We start from the raw sequence: 9978 nt of genomic DNA, 5'->3' as shown, positions 1-9978 counted from the left end.
TAAATCCATACTCAACATTATCAGTTTGTATTCTCACTTCTCCAAGTAATGCATAATTGTCTGTTATTTTCTACTAGACATTTTTTGAAGAAAATTAATTTAAAAAACAATAAGAAATTACAGTATCCTAATTAACAAAGAGTAATATGTTAAAGGTAATTCTCTTCCTGGGGAACTAAGACAGACTGAGACAACAAAGAAATTCCCTCAATACCACCAGACAATTTTAGGGGTTTTAGGTAGCAAGATAATAATGATACAACATCTTTAATCCACAGCTATTCCTAAAAACCTTTCACAAAACCTGGAAGTGCTTTCCTAGATAGGGTTTTCCTGTGGGAAGACAATTCTGTGCTAATTCATTTTTCAGTTTCTCCATCCGTATTTCTCATTTCAAGCTTTTCATATCCTCAAACTCTTTTATTATTATCAACAAAACTGGCAATGGGAAAGAAAAAAAAAAGAAAAAAAAACGGTTTCCTTTATTTAAATATTTGCTGCAGTTTGTGTAATTACTGTGCTTAGCAAGAGACATGAAGCACTATTGAATTTTCCAATCTATTTCTTTTGAAGAGTAAAACACTTTTGCCTCCCCCTTAAGAAGCCTCCAGAGGAAGGTAGTAATAAATGTTGTTAAAAAAATAAGGAAATAAAAAGAAGAGTATGCAAATGTGAAAATGCTGCTGAGTTTTGAGCTTTCAGATTTTACATATTATTTGCACAAACAAGCCACTTTAAGGATCACTGCATCTCAGCTGACCTAGATTACTCGTTTCCAAGCCCACTTGTTTGGAAAACGTGCACAGCAAACACAGCCCATATAAAAGCCTCTGCTCTGCCATAAGGACTTCTGCAATTGAGGAACAACAGAGATTGAAAATGTCTCCATTGCTTTCTCTTCCCTGCTGAACTCACAAATAGATGACAACAGTAATAAGATCAAACCTCCTGTTTAATTCAGAGCTTGATTAAGATGTAGATGAATCTGTAGCAGCTTGTCCTTGTTCTGTCTATCACAATATGTAAGATTTTATCCCAGACTAAAGCTTTGGATTTCATGATAATTTCAGCTGAATGCGTATTCTCAATGTGGACATGTGATTTGAGCTAATCAGTAAGACAAGCACATGGCAACTATGGATCAGCCATCTAGTTGTACAGCTCTATGCTTGAAATATTGACTTTTATGGCACCTTTTTCACTGTACTGCTAATGCTAAGTACTGGTGACACTTGCCCTCGTTTTGCTGATTTTCTCTGTTCATGGATCTGACACGTCTTGGAAAAAAAAAGTGTCAGCACAGATGCGGGGAGCATCCTGAATAGCAGCACGGCAGCCACACATCCCAGATGAAAAAGAGCAAGAGGTCAGCCTGTTTCCACGCCTTCATGGGGCTTCACAGCCACATCTATACAAAGGCTGCCGAATTCTTGCTGGTGCACTGATTTCAAACGTATTTCAGAGATCCTTTGTACTTAGGCAATTGAATGCACAAAATCAATCAGAAGTCCCTCTGACACAGGCTGTTTTCTAGCTCTGTCAAAATTCTTTCGTTCTACTGGGAGCAGATTTAGGTATGCAGGTTAAAAAGGTCAAGAGTGCCCACATGGATTAAGCATCTACATCCCAGATACTTGCTATGAGAATTGAGGGTCTTGTGCCTCCCTTGAAGGAGCCTGACTGCTATCTCACAACAGGGGCAGTTCAGCCATTTCATGCCATAAGACTTAATTTATCATAACTTACAGATTGGATTGGGGGTTATCTTTGCATGCTGTGCTAAAAATCACATGGCATTTTGGTAGCATGCAGGAACACCAGAAGCACAAGCTGGAAGAAGGACTATGCAGAAAGCCTAAGGGAAGGCAGGAACAGCACTACTGCCTTTCCACACTGAGTATCAGTGTCCCATCTGGCAGCACTTGCATGGTCACCATAGAAAAGTCTAATGACAAAACCAAGAACATACATCAGAGAGAGGCATAGAAGAAACCCCGCACCATAAAACTTTCAGTTATCCTGGCAAAACCCTGGGTGCACAGTGACAGGAGCCTGATTTTCCAGTTCATGCTGTTTCCGGCCAAGTTTCCAGAGTACTGATGAAAAAGGTTCAGCTGAATTACACGGCTTCTACAGGAAAGAGCTCCATCAAGGTTGTACTGTGCCCTTCAGAATTTAATTTCCCGTCCAAGCCAGCCTCCAGGGATGGGGCATCCAATGCTTCTCTGTGCCAGTGCCTCACTGTCCTTCTCATGGAAAAATCTCTTCCTAATGTCTAATCAAAATCTACTGCATTTTAGTTTAGAACTCCATGTCCTAAAGGGTCAGATAGGCACCTTCTTCTGAGTCTGGCTAGCTGGGCTGAAAGCTGTGCTCCGATAGTCCAGTTAAAGTATTGCAGAAGAGCTTATTAATCTCTTTAAACCATGGTTTGAGTCTTGGGCAGCCACTGGAGGTGATCAGAGTTGGCTCAGATGGTGGCTTTCCTGCAGTGGGAGAGCCTGGACCAGAAGTTGTCATATTTAGGAGTGAACAGCAGTGTACAGTGCTGCAGATATCTCTTCAAGAGGGTGTTTGTCTTTTTTTGATCTTCTCTGTCAAGTAATCTGTTTGTACAGATTTTCTGTTTTATATGCTTGCAATACATATAATGGCAACAAAAACAAAGTGCACACCTGTGATTTTTTTTTTTAAAGATAGTAAGCATTATTGAATTGTTGGTGCATTTTAATGATAAATCATTTGATATCCAATTATCAAAATCCCAAATGTGTCAACCTTTAAAAGAGTTATAAAGACAGAATAGCTTAATCCTGCATCTTTCCTGATTCTGACCTGCAAGTACAGGCCAGATCTTCAAGAAACTGCAGTGTAAGGCCGCATCAACTGATTCTTTTATTAAAATCTGTGCTAAAGCCTAAAGGTGGAACTTCCTGAGATGCATTTTATTTTCTTTCTTTTTTCGTTTTTGAGAAATCATTGAAACTGAATGGGCATATGGGAAATAGTCACTTAGGTTAAATTTTTTAACTGTTTGAACATATGAAGAAGTGCAACTTCAGTACTTCCTAATAGAAAATTAAACTGGAATCATAGAATTGCTAAGGTTGGAAAAGACCCACAGGATCATCCAGTCCAACCGCTCACCCTTCACCAATGGTTCTCGCTAAACCATGTCCCTCAACACAACATCCAAACACTCTTTGAACACCAACAGGGTCGGTCACCCCACCACCAATCTGGGCAGCCCATTCCAGTGCCTGACCACCCTTTCAGAGAAGTAGTATTTCCTAATGTCCAGCCTGAACCTTCCCTGGCGCAGCTTGAAGCCATTCCCTCTAGTCCTATCACTAGTCACCCGAGAGAAAAGGCTGACCCCCAGCTCACTACAACCTCCCTTCAGGTAGTTATAGAGAGCAATAAAGTCTCCCCTGAGTCTCCTCGTCTCTAGACTGAACAATCCCAGCTCCTTCAGCTGCTCCTCATAAGGCCTGTGCTCCAGTCACCTCACCAAGATGACATTTTACAAGCCCTATGTTCTCCTCTCCCTTGTATTTACTACCCCTCAGAATGGTTTGTGATCTCTCCCTCATCTCATATTCCTTGCAGCATCCCAAAGGTCCAACTGTTAGTGTCGTATGCTCTTTCCATGCATTTGTGCTGAAGTCACAAGTAGAAGTCAAAATCATTTTTCTAGGTATGTTTTCTTCACTCTTTTCATGAGTCTCCAGAAACAAAGCCTCTTCCCCATTCTTGTAGGTTGGATTTATAACTGCAGAGGTAAACTTGATCAACACAGTGCCTTCATGTAGTCCTTGTTATATGTCTTCAAGAAGATGAATTAAAATAAAAGGTTTGTATCTTCAGTTAAATTGTTCAGACCATTCTCTCACTACTCAACACTATTCTGACTGCTTACTGAATCATCAGTATTCCTTCTTTTTTATTGTCCAGGATTTTGTGATGTGTTTTGAATAGAAAGTGCCTCCTAAACACAAAGTAGCTTGATTGATGTTCAGTGTAAAATTGCATATGGTCAAAAAGCACAGAAAGTAACAGCCAGAGCCTTGACCTTCTATTGAGATTCAAGGTGCCTTCCTCAGTGTTGATGTGTGTCTACCACACAGAAAGAATATACTGAGCACATGACTCATTGAATCAGTTGCTTTGACATCCAGGATAGCACCACTAGAAGCTCCTTTTTTTGCCTCTAGTTTTACAAATGCTTTTGCAATAATGTCCTTTTGGATTTCTGATTTTCTTTGCTAAACATAAATTTAACTTGAATTTGAGTGTAAAAGTATCCTGTAAGATTACATTTTCTCTGGAAGTAAGTGGTATTTATTTTTATTTATCATTCAAGTAAGTGATTAGACTAAGATGATAAAGAAATTTATTTTCAACTGCAGGAATTTTTTTTTTCAACAGTAAAATTGACTTGCATTGTATCTAATGAGCTATCAGTCAAGTCACACTTGCTCTGAACCATTTAATGTAGGAGATTCTGAACAGCTTATGATATTAAAGAGCAGATTCTCTCCTCAAACTTAATTGTGCAAGTTGTAGGAGAACACAAAACTGCTCGCTAATATCCTTCCATGTGGAGCCAAACACATGTTTAGACACGTGAAATTCTATCATACAGTAAATTATATCATTTTGATAAAAGCCAATATAGCAAACTAAGTAATTCATGGGTAGCATGAGTATCATAGATGTGATGGGGGTGATTCAGTGTCCATGAACTCCTGTCCCTCTCTGCTGGTTGCAGACGATTATATCAAACAAACACCTAGTCTTAAATGGCAAACGGGATGCAGTGAATCCTTCACTCCCACTGCCTCTTTTCTGGCTAGACAGAGAAAAACTAGGTCACTCTCATAAGATTCTGCTGAATTGTTCATATTTAAGAACAAATCGGTTCACAACCATTAAATCTACCGAATACCTTTGGCACTCTGGCCTCTTTTTCTGGATAGATCTTCTGTGTTTTAGTGCTGTTATGTCCACACTTCAGCTTGGAGGTCTTTGAAAACTCATGGCAATGCTAGAAGTCTCCTGAATGAAAACAGAGCACAAACAAAAGGTATTAAAGTGATTTGAGGAATAGACAAAGGAAGAAAGAGAAGAGAATAATTCATCTTTTGAGAGGTTTTCCAGTGGGCTATTTCTCTTTGTAACCCTTTGGAAGAAAAGTAAATGTACTTTAGCCTCATTCTTTCTTACATACTCAGTTCTAGGGTAACAGTTAGATCCTGGTGAAGTTTATCCAGAGACAAACCATTCAGATACAGAGGAAAACACATTCTCAAGCAACACCTGTGGAATTTTAATTTCATTCTGTTGCTGTGTGAAGGATACCACTCCTTTGAGCATATTTTTCTTCATAGAAAAAAAGAAAAAAAGAAAAAAAAGAAGCAAGCAACAAGACAAAGAATCAGAGAGGGAGATAGAAGCTTTCATAAAATAACATTACATTCTCCAGAAATAGGAAACAAATCTCACTCCTAACTGCTGCTAAAATCCCTTCTATTTTTTCTGCTATTACTATTGAATAAGGTTATAAACGTAATATGGAAGGCAGTTTAGAATGAAGCTGACAGACTTAAAATGTTATAAGAGAGAGTTTTCACAGTCAGACCAAGAATTCAGAGCCAACCTGACAACATGTCAGATCCCAATTTATCTCCCTTCCCGTCTTGCTTTTTAGGATAACTACATCAGTTTGGACAATTCAGTCCCCCAGGCTGTGCACAGCGTGCATCTCTCTGAGAACCAAGAATAGAATTGGGATTCTTTATGATCAGCTCCTGCTGTGTACTAACAAGCTGCTATGTAATGTATTGGGAAGGTGTGTGTATGTCAAGATCCTTCCCCAGCTGGATATAAAAAAAAAAGGAAATGAGCACCAAGAGAAAATCATAACAAAGATATCAGCAGCAGTGACAGAATAGTTTGTTAAGTGTGAAGGATACATGACACATTTCATCCCAGAAAAGAGGAGGCTGAGGGACCCCCTCAGACAGGGATCTTTGCTCCCTGATTGAAGAGGTGGGAACCTTCCTGTTCTCTCTGCCATTAATTCTCATGATTTTGCATTAGAATTCCACTTGTTTGAATATCCTGCAAATAAATTCTCTGCAGTAAACTTGCTTCTAAAAGCATCAGATAAAATACAGAACAGAAGAGGTCAGTACATATTTAGCATGGTTACTCAGTTATTTGACTTACCTCTGGGAACCAAAGGGAAGTTGTAGTGGGAAAAGTTTGTTAGTGTTCATGGTTTGGTTACAACTACTCATTTTGAAAGAAACCATACTATTTATTTCCTAGCCATTATTTGGTTAACCTATAATCTGTGTAATTTCTCCATCAGTCCAACATTTTTTTTTTTTTTTAACTATATATACAGAAGAGGTGTCTAGAATACATTTAATCCTGGAAAGAAAGCCACTGATTATTTTTCAATGAATAGCTTTTATCATAGGCATAGTGAATGTTATAGAACTATCTGACCTTTAATTCTCCTTAAAGAGAGATATATTGGCTCCTTGGAACACAATTATTTTCTCATACCTCTATAAAGGTAAAGGCAAAAAACATCAGAAAAACCTGTACCTCTACCAGAGCAGAAATGTTCCTGCTGAATTTCAAGCCATTTTCTAGCATCCAAGAAACTGAAAGCACACTTCACAACTCTGATATCCCCGTGACCTTGGTGGACTATAAAGACTTGAATGTCAGACTTTCAACTGTGCAGTGTAAAAGCAAGCTGTTCAACAAACCTTATGAGTCAGTGCTCTGAACAGTGGTTCAAGAATCTGGACTTACCCTTATCCTATTGAATGATTTATCAGAGTGGTAGAAAATATTGAGCTACTGCATAAGAAATGCCAGAGGACACTGGACCCAGGAGAGATACGTGCATAATTCATGATACTGATCAACAATATTCATAGGCAGCAGTAACTACTTTTCCCACTTTTTTGAGTAGACATACAATTTATAAAAGGCGATTGCAGAGTCACTCATCTTTATTCATAACTTCTGAGTCACAGTTTCTCAAACCCATCAGAAAAAAAATATATGTGCAAAGGTGTGCTTTGTATGTATCAGTTTCCAAGATTGTATGTATCCTAACCTAGAGGGAATAGTTGGAAGACGGGAAACAATAGGAGGAATCTGGCACCCAAACACCCAGGGAGTCTGAACCTGTAAACCCACTGTCTACCACTATAAAGCAAAGGCAGATTTGTTTCTGCTCTTCGACTGTCAGGTTTGCAATACAAAAACAAAATCTTTTTGAAGTTCTTCTGTTGTTAACTTCCCTCTGTCATTATCATAAAGGCTAAGCTGGTTACCACTGTTATACTGACCTCTGGGAAGTTTTCATGCAGATGGACTTTTCCCATTAAAGTGAAATACCTTCCATCTGAAGGAATAATGCATGTACACAAGCAGAGTTACTGTGCATCAGCTGACATCAGGTAAATACACTCACTTGACTGTGCGAGAGTGTGTAATAGGTGTAAACAAAGCCGTGTAGTGCCATCATAGATACTCTGGAATGCCTTACCTGACTTGCAGAAAGATTTATGTCTCTTCTATGTTCTGTGCCACATTAGTCAGTCTTGTACTGTGGGACATCTGGAGGTATTTGAGAAACTATTAGACATCTAGGCCTAGGTACCTAGATTACTCCCCATTTTTATTTTTGCTTTAATTCCATGGTTATAGCATACCAGCTACACCTCAAGGACATGAAGTACTGAAATACTGGATTAATGAAGGAAATGATGTGCCTTAGATCATGTCACATGCAGCTCTTAGAGTACTATCTCTGCATTTAGAAAAAAATCTCAACAATCATTCAAAGGAAAAAAAAAAGACTGATGTTAAAGCTTCAATAATTAATCAAAACCCATTTTAATAAATAATAATCCATACAGCTAAACACCTAATCACCCAGCTCCTGATTTTTGTGACTCACTGTTTATTACTTTCTCAATAAATTCATTTGCGTGACTTACCAAGCTAAATGCTTAAGAATAAAAAGGTTAATTGAAGGTTGGAGTAGGATACATTATTGAGTAGTTGACATATTGCCTTGATGTTATGAATAATCTAGAAGTAGTTCAATAGAGTCACAGCCACTTTTCCCAAGCCTGAACTTGACCCGCAGTCTTTCTTCCAGAAGCATTGTCACTTCTTTATGTCTAACAGGGTTTGAGTATTTTTTTTTTCCCTTCTTAAGAATATGAATTATTAATGGAATGAGGAATACATTCAGGGTAGAAAAAGCCAGGGCATATCACAGCTTCGCAAACCTGTAAGATTTGGGAAAAAAAAAAGAAAAGAAAAGAGAGAGAACAGAAAAAAGTTAAACATCCATACCTGAGGTTGCTCGTTTGCATGCCAAAAAAAAAAAAAAAAAAAAAAAAAAGGATAGTGAAGGAACTACAAAGGAGCTTTGAAATGAGAGAATTATTAGAACAAGAGGAATTTTGAATTAATCAGGACAAGCCTGTATAAGCAGATTCAAGATGCCAGAGGGTTTGGAAACTTTTTTTTTTTTTGTAAACCACATCCTAGCACAGACACACTTTGTGAAAAGATGGGGAGGTGAGCTTATGGGGGCAGGTGGGGAGGAGGCAGTCCCATCTCTGATGTACTCTGAATTAATGCATGAGTCAGGCAGGACCTGAGTGTGGAAACAGAACTACATGCTATATATATATATTTATATATATATATGCTTTTTTTTTTTTTTCAGCTACTGTGGTAATGATGAGGGGCAGTTTCTTACCAGCTGTTATTTCTCAGAGGTTTAACAGTAATGCAAATTGCACCAGCTGAGGATTTATCCCTCTAGTTTGTGCTATATCTCCTCCTCACTCAGCTTCATCTCCTTTCATTCTTATGATAAACAGGACTTGAACTCTGTTGAGCCTCACATTTTTGCATCTCACTGATGACTCATTAAGATTTTATCATTCTAGTGACATGTTATTGAACCCAGTTTCCTTAGGGGGCTGGTCTGGTGATTACAGTAGTAACCAGTGACTGCTTAATCACCCACTTCATTATATTCATATTAATAATAAATACCAGGAGGTAGACAGTTATAATTACGTTGCTAGTTTAGGAGACCATAAAAGTTGGCAACACCGAAATACAAATTCAGTCTGAAATATCATACAGATAGATGTGACTTGGGAGGTGCAGAGAAGGGTAAGAGAACATAAACATTGTTTTTTGAAAGAGAGTTATTGTCTCAGCAACCATAATGCTGTTTAATTAAGCAGAAGAAAAATACTTCCTCAAGCAATGAGCAGCTTAGAAGAGATGAAGCAATTAGATATTCTCATGTCTAGCTGAGAAGCATCTTCCATCAGGGAAAGAGGCCTCAAGGAGTCCTCCCTAGCAGCCTTGTAGTGATGCTTTTTGAAGCAAGAGGTCATATGTCCACAGCTCTTCTATGTCCATAGCATCCATGAAGTATGGCCCACATTTCTGGGTTGAACTCTAACATCCTGGATCAGGAGGGACTCTCAGTGTTGTGCAAGTCTCACAACACAATGGTTCCCCACACAGACAGCTCCTTTGGAGTCTAATGAACTGTGGCAACCATACTGAAGGCTTGATACCCTATGATCCATCAAGAAGTGGCAGAATTGCTGAGTTGGATATATGATCAAGTATAGACAAAGATGGGAGACAGAGTTTTGCTAGTTTACCAAATTTGCCTATTATAAGATTAGATGAACTGCCATCCAGAGGCACTTGCTTGTCACAGAAGCGTAGGATGACTCACTTTTGGAAATGTAAGTTAAAGCAGATAATAAGTGAGGGCTTCTGAGGGAATGTATTGGAGAAGGGAGTCATAAACAGCAGCAGTATTTCTCCCAAAGCAAGATAATTCTTCCATGCCTGAAGATTTCTGAAAACTGCAGGTTTCCAATCACATATGATTATTCA

The 9978-nt window shown here is 38.5% G+C and overlaps 1 long non-coding RNA gene across 1 annotated transcript in view; it reads right to left on the bottom strand.

Moving 5' to 3' along the window:
- Positions 1-4738: 4738 nt before the first annotated feature.
- Positions 4739-9978, bottom strand: part of LOC121107446 — a 35171-nt gene continuing 29931 nt past the window's right edge. Inside the window, exon 3 of the long non-coding RNA XR_005841600.1 lies at positions 4739-5055. This is a non-coding gene — a long non-coding RNA (uncharacterized LOC121107446). The remainder of the gene's footprint in view (positions 5056-9978) is intronic.

Source organism: Gallus gallus, chromosome 1 (assembly GCF_016699485.2).
Source record: "Gallus gallus isolate bGalGal1 chromosome 1, bGalGal1.mat.broiler.GRCg7b, whole genome shotgun sequence".
NCBI classification, from domain to species: Eukaryota; Metazoa; Chordata; class Aves; order Galliformes; family Phasianidae; genus Gallus; species Gallus gallus.
Note: the sequence above shows the minus strand (reverse complement) of the source record. Positions and strands in the feature narration are given on the sequence as shown.